At 29.2% G+C, this 11625-nt stretch overlaps 1 long non-coding RNA gene across 1 annotated transcript in view; it reads right to left on the bottom strand.

Annotated features, from left to right (window-relative positions):
- Nucleotides 1-1228: 1228 nt before the first annotated feature.
- The window catches only part of LOC136795114 (uncharacterized), a 384921-nt gene continuing 374524 nt past the window's right edge, over nucleotides 1229-11625 (bottom strand). The window contains exon 3 of the long non-coding RNA XR_010842664.1: nucleotides 1229-1291. This is a non-coding gene — a long non-coding RNA (uncharacterized lncRNA). The remainder of the gene's footprint in view (nucleotides 1292-11625) is intronic.

The following is an 11625-nucleotide window of genomic DNA, read 5'->3' as shown; positions in this document are numbered from 1 at the left end:
TCGAAGTGTATTATATTAAATTTCATGAAAAGTATTACTCCTACGAAATTAAACATAATTAACTACTTTATAGTACATTAAGCTAGCTTTAATTTGAGGTCTAATAGGTATCTGTACGTCACATAGTTCCTGAGATATAGATTTCTCAAAATAAATTACTGATCTTTCAGTACGTTCCATACAACATTTTTATGAAATGTTGCTTTTTAAAAAGCTATATCTGGAGAACTATTGAACGTAAATAGCTCTATTAGGGCTTACATTTTAGCAAATTTACTCTATTTTAAATTGTGCTCTCTTAGATTGTTTGTTGTTGTTGGTAGTTGTAAAAATATACAGCCCAGAATAAAAAATGAATTATTTTTAACGTTTTGAAATAGCTTCCATTTTTTAATCCTCCTACCTATGCTTGGTAGACTCATCAATTTTGACTAGTAATTATACATAGTTCTCAATTAAGTAATCAAAAATTGGGATAAAATAACTGCCTTTTTGAAATAACTGCTCTTGTACTAAAAATTTATATTAGTATATTCCTAACCACTATTATTTCTATAAACAAGATTAATAAGACTAAGTATCTTCTTAACATTATCTTACAGGAATTGGTGTGTGTGCGTTTATAATATGTAACCATTCTTTGCTTTTTAAAATTTATTAGAATATTGAATTTGTATGTAAATACAATCAAATAATGTAATCTTTATAACAAAACGGAATTTTAACAAAAAATCCATATATCGTCTTTTGGATGGAATCATCCTATACGGATGTTAAATTTTAATCTACAACACCTATTTAACAAGAGAAATTTATATAATTAAATAAAATGGTATAAAATAAACAAGTTATAACTGAGGGATTTTTATATTTGCTGAAAAAACTTTTCTTTTGAAAAGTGGATATTTTTTTATTTAGATATAAAACTTCGCAATTATACCATGCTTTAATAAGCAATGAATTAATTCTTGTCTTAAAAAAAACCTCAAAGAATGACGCATTGTATATATTGTAATGACGCAGTGTATATATTGTAATGACGCAGTGTATATATTGTAATGACGTAGTGTATATATTGTAATGACGCAGTGTATATATTGTAATGACGTAGTGTATATATTGTAATGACGTAGTGTATAAATTGTAATGACGTAGTGTATCGTTGACAATAATTGGTCCATAGGTACAACTATAATATTCGATGGTATGATAATAGTATTTCAAACTCTATAAACTTTAGTCTTACCGTTTACTTGGAGTTATTACAGCACATTGAATATACGCTACATACCTGCAACAGAAAAAATAAAATAAATTTCTTTAATATTATAATTATAATACTGGAAGATTATTGATTGACCGTGTGTATAGATGAATGGAATATGGTCCGGGTGCGGTAAAAAAAAACTCAAATAGTAGATAATTATACTATTTTATTGAGCCATCGTTTCGCCCCACTTTGCAGGGCTTCGTCAGGGCTAAAAAAAGATACAACCACTATAGTTACAAAAAAGAAAAAAAGAAAAAACATAAGTGTAAAATAACAGGGGTATAAAATGTAAAAAAGTAAGATATAATCAGATAAATTAAAGTTTGTTAATAGTAAATGAAAAGGGTAATAGTAACAGATAGATAAGAGAAGAAATATTAAAGAAAGTACAAATAAAGAAGATAGATAAGAGAAGAAATATTAAAGAAAGTACAAATAAAGAAAAAAGAAAAAAAAATACAAATCAAATGATGAGACAGAATGCATACCTATTTTGACGGCAGTCAAAGACAAAGTGACGGTTTGTATTGGGAGGAGTGGGGATGGCAGTTATGCCACAATAACGAAAATAATTTGTGAAGTAAACATAGTAAAAAAGTAGTAGGGGAAGAAGAAATATTAATAAAAAAAATATTTAAAAAAAAATAAAAACAGATAGAAAAACAAAGGAAAAGTAAAGTATAAAATAGTATAATTATCTACTCTTCTATAATTATCTATATATTCCATTCATCTATAATGATAATACATCGTTGAACAAACTCTTTGATCTTAAAATTCAAGTTTATAAATAGGTTTATTCTTTAAATAATTAATTAGATATTTTAAACAGTTACTAAAATAAAATAATAATCAGTTAATTTCTATTCCACTAATTTCTTTATTTTTATTTATTTATTTGAGATCCTGTACTTGTAATTTACATATGTACAAAATACTAAATACAATAAGTATATATGTGGAATGTTTCATTTACACTTGAAAATCTTGGGAAGGAACCACCTATTGATGGTACTTCAAACATTAATTTAAATTGGAAGGTCCTGTGGCCATCTTCTTTTCAGAAGCCTCGGAGGATTATCAGGGATTGTTAAGGATGAGAGATTAAGAATTAATGGATTAGGATGGGTAAGGAGTTTGGAATGAAAAGATGAATATCTGCAACGAATGGGATGTTAAGGTCTATGTGGATGAGTTTATTTGTAACGTAATAAGGAGTATCAAGGATTTTACTTAGGATATTGGATTGTATGAATTTAATATGGGAGAAATTCGATGGTTTGTTGGAGCCTCAAAGCTCAATTCCGTATGTCCAAATTGGTCTGATTATCATAGTGTATAATAATTTTTTGTAGTGAATAGGAAGTTTAGAGCGTTCATAAAGTAAGTGTAGTAATCGGAATCTATAAGCAGGAATATCATGAATTTATAGTGAAAATCATATTTGTATGAAGAAAAATTTTAAAAATCGATATAAAAAAAATTCAAATATAAGTATAAACACCATCATAAAATTTTTCTGTCATTACGTTTACGCTCAATGCATTAAATCATTATATAATGAACGATCATGATTTTCTGAAATAGTTTCAGTCATATTTGATCAAACTATTGACATAACATGTTATAAAGATGACATGACATAACCCTGTGGTCAGCTGGTTACTGTATTTCCTCAGTTGGGCATTAGACATGGGAAAGCCTTCCTAGACTGTAGTTAAAAGAAACAGTTAAGTTTCAATTGAAAGAGGAATACGTTTTTATACTTTAAAACTTTCTCTGCCGTTGCAGATTATTATGAAAGTCGCTGTGTAACGCCGGCATGTTTGTAGAAACTTCCAATAGCATACATCAGAAAACGATTTATTGAAAAAATAATCTATAAAATCATTAGCATGTTTAGGGATGCGACATCGATGTCGATGTTTCGAAACATCGATGTTTTACCCAAAAAATCTATTTTTTTGACATCGATGTTTTTAAGCCGGTCTTTTTTTAACCAGGATGTTTTACGTTTGTCCCAATCTTTAATTTTTTTTTTCCAAAAGTAACTAAATGAAAACAAAAAAGTTACGGTATAAACATTTTCCTATCAACAATGTGGTGGGATAAAAAAGGACCTCCAACCATCACGCTAACGACGTAATAAAGACAAATTACGACTAGAAAAACATCAATGTTTTAAAATATCTATGCTTAATATTAAAACATCATTACATACAAACCTTTGCCTAAAATACACCGATGTTTTTTGTAGTCGATGTCGGATTCTTATTTTCAAAAACCACTTCTGGCAGGCCTTAAAATGCGTGATCGTTGGATAGTCGTTGTAACAGACCTTACGTTATTCAAACGTTTGTTCAAAAACATCTATGTATTTTGGGTAACGTATTGTAAGCAACGATTTTTAAAAACATCGATGTCGTTGATGTCAGATTCTTTGTTCAAAAAAACACTTCTGACAGGCCTTAAAATGCGTGATCGTTGGATAGTCATTGTAACAGACCTTACGTTACTCAAATGGTTGTTCAAAAACATCGATGTATTTTGGGTAACGTATTGTAAGCAACGATATTGTACATAAATATAAAAACATCGATGTTTTTTGTAGTCGATGTCGGATTCTTACTTTCAAAAACCACTTCTGACAGGCCGTAAAATGCGTGATGTTGGAACAAACCTTATGTTACTCAAATGTATGTTCAAAAACATCGATGTATTTTGGGTAATGTATTGTAAGCAACGATATTTTCAAAACATCGATGTTTTTTGGAGTCCATGTCCTATTGGTTGATTGAAAAAGGACTTCTGACTGGCCGGAGCATGGGTAGTCTTTATAACAGTCTTTATGTCACTGAAATGGTTAAAAAAAAAATCGATGTTTTTTTGTCGATGTTTTAGTATTGAACATCGATGTTTTTTTTTATCGATGTCGCATCTCTAAGCATGTTCACTGCACTTTTAGTGTCTTGTATTATCATGTCAGGTATATTCCCAATTTTGCTGTTTCCTCTAATTATCCTTAAGGGCCGGTTGTACCATCACAGTTTAAATTACGATTAGTTAAATCTCGGGTAAACTCAATAATTATCCGTTGCATTAGAAAAGTTAACCTTCATGTCTTATGGTAAACTTTACTAACTAATGATAGCAAGTTAAACTGAGATTTAGAGCTAATCTACGTTTAAGTAGTTAACCATACAAGATATATGAAACCAAACAACGTCAGGGCGAAACATTGGCACGCATTAAATCGTTTAATTATTATTTAAGATTTCTCTTTTACCGCTCTCGGGCCATCTTCCTTTTAAATAAAAAATAAATAAATATATCTATTTCAAAGAGAACAAAATAAATTTAATCCTTGGCAGAGATCTATTCCAGGCCTGCGGACCAATAAAGTTTAGCCCTTGCACAATTGATCAACTTCTAACTTCGGTAGGATCGGGGCCTAACCAAATTGGTGTCCCTCTATTGGAACAGTGCCAGAAAGAACTCGGTCACAGATCCCTCGGGAACATAGCGAGACTATCCCCCCAGGAACCGCGACTTCCAGAATGTCGGATGAGAGTATACCCGGGTCCGCAGGGATGAGCTCTATGGTTTAATAACAGAGCTGGACGTGGCCGCCATACAGAGTCCAAGAGGATTAACAGCAGTTAGGGCATCTTTCTTATAGAGGTGTCACCCCAAGTTGCTATTTCTGTCCAGTCGGATCTAACGCGTAGGACAAGTTTATCTTATAGCTAAGAAAGTTTAGTTCTGAAACATATTTTCCAATCTATATGGCTCAGACTAATAATAGTTGTAACAATATACTGTGTAACTAAGTAAATCTCATTGGTAAACTTCAGTTAACTAATTATCACAAAAATAGTGATACTTCAACCAAGCCACAATTTTATTTTTATTTTCATAAATGTAATATTATCTATATCTACCCAATATTGTTCAAAATATATTACTAGCAAAAACTTATTAAATATTATATATAAGAAGATGGTCAGGGTTGCGGTCAAAAGTGAAACAAAAATAGTTTACAAATATTTATTTTCCGACGTTTCGCCCCACTTTGCAGGGCTTCATCAGGGCTGCTCAAATGAATCAGTTGAACAGAATTAAATATTAAATATTATACTGTCATCATAGTTTAAAATGTGTCTTCGGAGTGTTCTCCTTTTTTAAATTTTAAACATTTCACTATTAAAAGCCCAGAGAATATAAACTTTTAGATAATCCAATGTAATGTTTAATTTCTTTCTTTTGAGTTTTACTGTTTCTACCAGTATCCACCTATATTGATCTTTAATTTTATATCATTATGATATTTTGAATGATTTTTTTTATCTTTGTTATTTAAGTTCTAATGGCTATTTAGATTGTTAGCGTATGTTTTATACTTACAAGTATTTTTTTTAGATTCATATTTAACATTATACTTAACCAAATGTTACTTCGAAAAATGTAAAAAAAATATTACTACTTTAATACTCGCTAAGCGGTACAAAAAATTGATTACGTCGATTATGAAATCTTTTATTTTAAAGTATAATTGATTCTGGGTAATAATTTTAGATTATTGCATTGTGAATTACATTTGCATTACAATTTTGTCCACCTATCTAATCTATCTAGATTTAATATGGTAACAATTATATCTTCAAGAAAAATATTTTAAAATTTTTCACCATTTTTTAAAAAACAATTGTAGGAGAATTCGAGACTTTTCAACCTTAAAACAGCTTAGCAAAATTTACTTACATTAATCTCTAATTTAATATTATTATAATATTTTTATTTTCTTGCAGTTTTAAGTTGGCTATTTAAGTCCTAATGGTAATTTTTAGTGTCTGTTTTATAGTTATCGGAACTTTTTAAAAGTATATTTAATAATGTATAAATCCAAAAAATGTAAAAAAAAAACTTTTTTAATTAAAATTTTTGTCTATCTATCAAGATTTAATATCTATATTACAAATGTATAAATATATTAGATGTTTACACAAAATTTAAAATTCAAACTGGTATAAGAAAATTACCTCTTTTATTGTAGGTTTGAAAAAAGATTTGGAATCTATAAATAGCGCTTCATATACCAAAAAAAATCAGATTCAGATTAAAAAAAAATAATGGAAGAATTCTATGATTTTGAACTTTGAAATAGCTTGACGAGTGTTGAAGAGATCCATACAGGCGAGTGAACACATGGTACGAGTTCACATCTGCATTCAAAGCCATTACCCGCCGAAATATTGGCGGGAAGAGCAATAAAGCGATAGGCAATAACCGATAATGAACGATACGTTGCTGATCGAGCTTTGACGAAGAGTAACTGTTTATAATTCACCTGTCTCTAAACGCGTTTAATTGAAGTCATAAAAATAATAAATCAGTAAATGGACTTTTCGGACCAACTAATTTATTTATAATAATAATTTATTAATATATTTGTATAAGTAATTTAAACAAATGTATTTCCCAATGTCTAAAATATAATTTTATCAGAAGTATTTAGAGTAACGTTTAATTTGGCTTTAAGGTATATTTAAAAATGCTTAGCAAATTAATTATATATTGACTGGATGAGAAACATTCACGAAATTCAGGTTATATGATTTAAATATTTTAAATTTGATTTCGAAGCAAACCTCAACTTAGAACAATTGCTATTAAATACGTTCATTAATGTTCAAGGTATGTTATCCAAACTTTTTTTTTTACAATTTATCCATCATCAACGCCGTTATTCCAGATATAAGCTAGAAAAAAATTTGGAAATCTATTATTTATCTCAGACGTTTCGGCCCTCAGACCATGAACCAAAAGCCACCTAAATTATTCATTTTATTTACTTATAATTCACTCACATACAAAAAACCAATTTCCATTGCAGGACAAATTGATAATTATATTCCTTTTAAGGATTATTGACTCAGTGAATAAGATTACAACTAAAAATCTAATTTTAATTTTAATTTTATTTTAAACAAATCAATCATAAAGTATGTTAGTAAAAATAATAGTGTTATGCACGAGTGAATTATAAGTAAATAAAATGAATATTTTAGGTGCCACTCTTTGATAATGGCCAGAGGGCCGAAACGTTGGAGATAGATGAGCGATTTATAGGGCATTTAGCTCCTTGGATTTGCCAACTTTGGAACTAAATAAAATATCCATATATCAGGAGAAGATGATTAGGGATGCGGTCGGGAAATTACACAAATAAGTAAGATGCTTATTTATTAGGCAACGTTTCGGCCAGAATTTCAGGCCTTCTTTAGAGCTGCTTGGTGAAGATCTGAAAGCTAAGTGTATAATTATAAATAAAATGCTGATTTATAATAAATAATATTTATAAATAAAATATGGATGGTCAACTTCACGGATATAAGTATTAATTTGGTCATTATAGCACAACTATATAATTTAGGTCATAAAGTGTGTTTGTGTTATGGCTTTTATGGTACTTATATCGAATTAAAACTATGTAAAATCGATTTTTTTATTGATATATTAACGAAATCCATAGAACACAATTTTTGTTCGTTTTGTCTTTTTTTTCCAGAACTTGAAATATAAATTAATTATGAATAAAATTTTAAGTTTTCAAATAACTATTCTTAAGTAAAATATCAAAATTATTTGAACTAATTTGGAAACTTTTTCTTCTTGTTTAGTATCTCCTCTTATCGAAAGCAATTTTCTCAATGTTCTTCCAGCAGGACCGTTCGTCGTACCACTTTTAGAATTCCAGTGCTCTAGAACAGTCCACTGCTCTACTGGAACAGAGTCAACTACCAGAAAACTCTCTTAAGAGGACAATTAGAACGACTAATAGTTGGGACTGGAGTCATTAACTGAAGACTTTCTCAGGACTGGTGACCCTCGCACTACAACCAGCTGCGGATATCCTAGCTTTCACATCCTCCGAGGACGTCCTCCGTCTAGAAAATGAATATTGAGGAGGTCGAAAGCGCAGGTATTCTCACCTGGCCCAGGCGTTGCGTCACGGGTCAAGGTAGAGGAGCTATCATGGAGGCATCTCATCCTCGCAACTTCCTCAACGTCTTCGCCATTATTTTATCCAACAGATCGTGATTTCTCCAGGCTCTCTTTATCGATATCTTATATAACAAGTTTTTGGAATTTATGATACAAACAGAAACATAATTTAAAATATTTTATAACTTTAGATTAATTTTTTTTTTATATATGATTGTTTAAGAGTGGTTCAGTTTATTATCAATTTATACAATTTTGATCCTTTTTTCCCCTTAACTTTTATTCTTTAAATTTTCTCCAACGTTTCGGCCCTCAGGCCATTCACAAGGAAACAACCTACAAAAAGTTTTTGTTTTTATATAACAATTACATTATTTCCTTCAACTACACACTGATTTCTTCGGTCATACCTTCAGTATTGATGTCATTTTTTTAAAAAAACCAAAAATCGTAGGCTAAATGCCCTTGTCGCATATAACTTTTTTTAAAATAATTTGATATCCTAGATTTAAAACTTTTTTACAAACACAGTCCTAACCTGTTGAAGGTAGGTTCTGTTTTTAAGTTGTAAATATAAATGAAAGAAGGGAAAGTGTTTTGTAAAAAAGTTATAAATCTTTTTTTTTTTTAATTTATTTGTTGATATTTACAACTGTATAAAAAAATACAACCAGTAAATTTGATCATAATGACATAATGATATGATACAGGATGTAGAGAAACTACCCAGTAGTAGAACTCTAAAAACAGTTTACAATATAAGGTCACGAGGCCATCTTCTTTTCAGGCGCCTTGGAGGATTGCCAGGAATGGAAGAGGAAGCAAGGTTAGAAACGAGTGGGTTTGGGTGGTTAGAAGTTATAAATCTAAGATATTAATTTATTAAAAAAAAGTTATATCTGGCAAGGGCAATTAGCCTGCAATTTTGGGTTTTTAAAAAGGAATGACATCAATATTGAAGGTAGCGCCAAAGAAATCAGTGTGTAGTTGAAGGAAATAATGTAATTGTTATATAAAAACAAAAACTATTTGTAGGTTGTATCCTTGAGAATGCCCTGAGGGCCGAAACGTTGGAAAATTTTAAAGAATAAAAGTTGAGAGAAAAAAAGGATCAAAATTGTATAAATTGACAATATTTTATAACATTTCTTCAGACATAAAGTAATACCACCGAATGTAAAAATAAATGAAACTAAAAAAAAAAAAAAGAAAAAAAATTTAGAATCTTACGTTTTTCGGTCCTGATAATGCTTTATTGAACAAAATTTAGGCTGGTTATCTGTTTATTGAGAGATTCGGGATTTGTTTTTTTAAACAATAACGATAAACATTTTCAAAATATTTTTTCGGTAACAGCTACTTTGATTTTAAACTTATATATGTATGCTATTAAATCATATTTTATATAATTTATAAAGTATAAAATTATTATATCAAGAGGATTATTCTACCAAGAGGATTTTCATTAATATATTTTATATATAATAAATATTATATATATGCATTTTAAATTATTATCCCTACCAGCAACATTTTAGCAGCATTGTAACAGTGATATTTAAATAAGTTATCCTCGTCCATGGGAGCGCGGTAGCACTATGGTAAGGCACAATGCTACTAACTCCAAGGACCCAGCTTCGAATCCAGCTCTGGCAGATAATTATTTTTTGTTTCGTTGTAGCTGTCAGCCCTGTGTGTTCCGGCACCGGGGACTACCCAGCCTCATAAAGTGGACACCCTTAACTGGATAAAAATGTGGCGGTTGAGGATGATTCTCATTCAACTCCTTGCACAACCGTTGCTGAAGTACAGTACTCCATTCATGGAATGTAGTGGTACAAATTAAATTTTTAATTCACTATTGTATTTATTACTATATTTTGAATCGATTATTGGTTGTCTTTTTCAAATTATCTATATATAGTTTTTTATTGTAATAATTTTTATTTAAGCTATATTAGAAATTAAATCATTAGTTTTATTTCCAAAAATAATTTAAAATATTTAGAGTTTTAACTTATGACCCTCCACAACGCCTTAATAATTAAAAGTGCTACAAAATAATATAATAATATATAATACATAATATATAATATATAATATAATACAAAATAATATTTCATTTAATGTTTATTTTCATATGCTATTTTGGCACCGATTGATTACGAGTTGCCATTTTATCGGACCACATAAGTTAAATTTGACAAAAAATAAATTAAAAAAAAAAAACCTGTTACTGAAATGGCTTAAATTGGATCAATAAGGAAAATATAAAGACTAAATAATATTTTGTAACAGTGTGGGTCGTAAACAAATTAATCATTAATTTTATTTTTAACAAATTTAGAAACTTTTTTTTTCCGCGAAGAGAAAGTTAGTAAAGCATCTACAGATAAATTCATAAAAAAATACGCAGATGTCTTTTTGAAAATCAATAATACTAATTAAAGAATTTTTAGATATTTTCTTATTGTTATCGAGAAGAGATCGAAGAAACAGACTAAATAACGGATTTAAATGGGAAAGAATTTTATTGTAAACAGAAGAATACATATATTTCAAACCATTCTTGAAAACATTTGTATTATAATATAGAGATAATAAAATTTAAACCCTGCTTTAGGAGAGAATAAAATATTTTAATATTAATTTATTTAAATGTGGGAGCAATGAAGCCTAATCCATTCAGCTTTCTCTGTTCAGATATGCGGGTCAAAGTTTTCCTTTTCACTAGACGACTTAACATAATTAAGGATTCCAATGTTATTAAGGATTCGATAAAAAGTAACGGAACCTTAAATAATCCAGGAATGAGTATTGATAACTTATGAGAGTAAAGGAGTTGGTCCCTAAACTCTTGGGATTTTTTTTATAACTTCTGCCATTTTATAACATCTATATGAAGGCGATTGAAGGAAGTGCGGTCAAAAAGAAACAAAAAAATAATCCCTAATTTACTATACTACAAGTATTTTGACAATGTAAGACAATAAACTAAACTAAGGTGGAATTAACAAACTATAAAAAAAAAAAAAAAAGAAAATTTACAAAAAAAAATATACATAAAAATAAATAATATAGAATATTAGATTTAAAATGAACAGGAGACGTAATAACATGTAAAAATCGAAGAGTAGATAAAAAAGAAATAAAAACTAAAATCGTACATACTAAGAGACGAAAATTAAGGAAGGCAAATGAGAACAATTAAAATAAAATAATAATAAATCAAATCAAAATAATAATTTTAATCTATATATACTTCCCAACCACCCAAACCAACTCGTTTCTAACCTGGCTTCTCCTCCACTACCTAATAATCTTCCTAGACGTCTGAAAAGAAGATGGCC

This window comes from Halyomorpha halys, unplaced genomic scaffold (assembly GCF_000696795.3).
Source record: "Halyomorpha halys isolate HHAL.00 unplaced genomic scaffold, Hhal_1.1 Scaffold369.1, whole genome shotgun sequence".
Classification (NCBI taxonomy): Eukaryota; Metazoa; Arthropoda; class Insecta; order Hemiptera; family Pentatomidae; genus Halyomorpha; species Halyomorpha halys.
Note: the sequence above shows the minus strand (reverse complement) of the source record. Positions and strands in the feature narration are given on the sequence as shown.